The sequence below is a fragment of the Myotis davidii genome, unplaced genomic scaffold (assembly GCF_000327345.1).
Source record: "Myotis davidii unplaced genomic scaffold, ASM32734v1 scaffold26, whole genome shotgun sequence".
Lineage (NCBI taxonomy): Eukaryota > Metazoa > Chordata > Mammalia > Chiroptera > Vespertilionidae > Myotis > Myotis davidii.
In genome coordinates this window covers 1,472,886-1,476,305 of record NW_006299245.1, presented here as the reverse complement: position 1 = coordinate 1,476,305, position 3,420 = coordinate 1,472,886, and the positions used below count along the sequence as shown (strand labels likewise).

The following is a 3,420-nucleotide window of genomic DNA, read 5'->3' as shown; positions in this document are numbered from 1 at the left end:
AGCGGTTAGGGGCAATCAGGCAGGCAGGTGAGCAGTTAGGAGCCAGCAGTCCCGGATTGTGAGAGGGATGTCCGACTGCCCGTTTAGGCCCAATCCCACAGGGAACATCCCCTGAAGGGTTCCAGATAGGAGAGGGTGCAGGCTGGGCTGAGGGCCCCCAACACACACCCCCAGTGCACAAATTTCGTGCACCAGGCCCCTAGTCTATATATATAAAAGGCTAGTGTGCAAAGTGTCTCCTTGGGTGTTCGACCCAGAGACTGGGAGTTCGATCTCTCACTATGATGTGTGCTGACCACCAGGGGGCGGCGTGGAACGAAGGAAGGCCCTGGCCTGCAGCTGGAAGGCCCTGATCAGCCCTGATTGCTGGCCAAGCCTAGGGACCCGTGCACCAGGCCCCTAGTCTATATATATAAAAGGCTAGTGTGCAAAGTGTCTCCTTGGGTGTTCGACCCAGAGACTGGGAGTTCGATCTCTCACTATGATGTGTGCTGACCACCAGGGGGCGGCGTGGAACGAAGGAAGGCCCTGGCCTGCAGCTGGAAGGCCCTGATCAGCCCTGATTGCTGGCCAAGCCTAGGGACCCTACCCATGCACGAATTTTGTGCACTGGGCCTCTAGTTGTGTTATAATTTCCTACAGTATTCAGTAACATGCTGTTTAGGTTTGTAGCCTAAGAGCCCTAGGTTATACCATACAGCCTAGGTAGGTAGTAGGCTGTACCATCTAGGTTGTGTAAGTGCACTCTGTGATGTTTGCACAACAAAATCAGCTAACAACACATCTCTCAGAACATATTCTGTTGTTATGGAATATGTGACTGTATTAAATACTTACTTCCAATTACATGAAGTATCAAAAATAGTCAAATTCATAGAATCAAAATGTTGAGTAGTGGTTGTCAGGAGTTGAGAAGAGGGGGGAAATGGGGAGATACCAATCAATAAAGTTTCAGACAAGCAATACAAATAAGTTCTAGAGATATGCTGTATAACACTGTACCTCTAGTCAGTGATAATACGGTTTACACTAAAACACTGGTTAAAAGAGTAGATCTTATATTAAGTGATTATCTCACAATAGGATAAAATATAAAATACAACTGATCTTTCATTAAAGGTAGTTCAAGAAGCACATTTCTGCACCAGGAATCAGCAAATATTCTGTGTAAATAAGTATACGGGCTTTTCAGGCCATATAGTCTCTGTTGCAAGTACATAACTCTACTCTTTTAGCATGAAAGCAGCCACAGATAATCTAAATGAATGAACATGGCTGCATTTCAATACATCTTTATATTCAAAAACAGATGGGCCCTCGCTTGTTTGGCTCAGTGGATAGAACATCAGCCTAGGTTTGATTTCAATTAAGGGCCCATGGTTGTGGGCTCGATCCCCAGTATGGAGCATGCAGGAGGCAGCCAATCAATGATTCTCTCTCATCATTGATGTTTCTCTCTCTCTCTCTCTCTCCCTCTCCCTTCCTCTCTGAAATCAATAAAAAATATATATTAAAAAAATAAAGATGGTGGGCCAGATTTGATCCAGTAGCTATGGTTTGCTAAATCCTGTTATAGACCATAAACTTCCAGAGAGTGGATGTCTCATTTATTTTATTCCTAATTGTCTCCCCAGTGCCTAAAATAATCTCTCCAGTTACAGGTGCTCAATAAAAAAGTATTGAACAGATGAATAGTCTACTCTCTGTTACAGATGTAGAACTTGCTTGTTTTGAGGTGACAGTCATATGTCCAAGGTCACGGATACTATGGATGACCATTGATAGGGTGTTAACTTGTCCTGGTTAACAAGATAAAAACCACAGATGTTTCAAAGATCAAATATAGTCTGGGAAGCAAAGGCGATCACCAGTTGCTAGAAATAAGAAAGAAAGAAGCTATTGGAACTTGGTAGGTTTTTAAGGAAGCTGAGAGGAATGGGGTGGGGTGGGAGTGGGGGGTGTGAGGGGTGGGAAGCTAGAAGGGGCATATGATGGATTGCTTAGTGAGGTTGGAGAGATGAGTGAGAGGTGGCAATGACCCAGAGGGTAGCAATTTCCTCTAACAAGGCGGGTGGGGATAGTGGCCCAGGTAGATTAGACTAGAACAGCAGTTCTCAACCTGTGCGTCGCGACCCCTTTGGGGGTCAAATGATCCTTTCACAGGGTTCACCTAAATACATCCTGCGTATCAGATATTTACATTATGATTCATAATAGTAGCAACATTACAGTTATGAAGTAGCAACGAAAATAATTTTATGGGTGGGGGTCACCACAACATGAGGAACTGTATTAAAGGGTCACGGCATTAGGAAGGTTGAGAACCACTGGACTAGAAGGAATTGCTTGATAATCCATTGCACTATCCTCTTTACAAACCGGGAGAGTGTGAGAGAGAGCACACAATTTCCATTTCAAGGCAACACTAAGCCACTGAGTAGACGCCATGAGCATAGCTCACCCTTGAGAATTGAAAAAATGTAAGAAGTAATCTTGAAAATTAAATAGTAGCAAACATGTCCAAGGAAGGGGATTTGGTCCCTTTATGAATCCTGTAATAGATGCATGTGTAGAGATCACAACTAGGAGCCACAGAATAATATTGGAGTGGCGGTAATACAAGGAAGTGTGTCATCATGCTAGAAGCCTCTGAAAAAGTGTAAATAATGACTGTGTTCACCAGAGGAAATAAATTGCTTCCACTTGTCCCCTCTCCAAAGGGCCTGTTCCATTGTGGTGTGAAAATCAAGTCATGTACAGTTGTCATATTAAATTCCTTAATTTAAAAATAAAATAACACAGAACCATTCTGATGACTGCTAAGATCAGGTCCACACGCCTCTGGCTGACATGCACAGTTCTGCATCATTTGCTCCCAATCTACCTCTCTAGTCACTTCATGCCAAAGCCCCTTTCCCCACATGTATGTTTCCTAGAGCCACACCAGGCCCTTCACTGTTTCCCTCAACATGCCTGGCACTTTCACAGAAAAAATGTCTGTGCTCTAGCTGGTCTCTGGCCTGCAATGCCTTTCTTCTCCTCTCCATCAGACAAATTCTTATCTCCATTTGAGATCTACACTGTGGAGCTTTCATGGCTCACTTACCCAGTTTGTCTCTCATTCCCCTGCTCCGCTCTGCCATTAGATTACATCCCAAGTATTTGCATGTCTGCCCTTGGGCTGAGACAGGGTGCTCCTTGAAAGCTAGTTTTTTGTTCTTTAAATTTATTGTTGACACTAGTACAGATGTCCCCCATTTCTCTCTCTCTTTTACCCACTTCCAACCAGCCCCTATTCCTCACCCCCCCACCCCCCAACTCTGGCCTTCAGCACACTGTTGTCTCTGTCCATGAGCTATGCTTATATCTTCTCTGGCTGATCTCTTCACCTTCTTTCCCCCTTCCCATCCTCCTCCCCTC

At 44.5% G+C, this 3,420-nt stretch overlaps 1 pseudogene; it reads left to right on the top strand.

Annotated features, from left to right (window-relative positions):
* Nucleotides 1-2,446: 2,446 nt before the first annotated feature.
* On the top strand, nucleotides 2,447-2,663 carry LOC107184814 (annotated as a pseudogene).
* The last annotated feature ends 757 nt before the right edge of the window (nucleotides 2,664-3,420 follow it).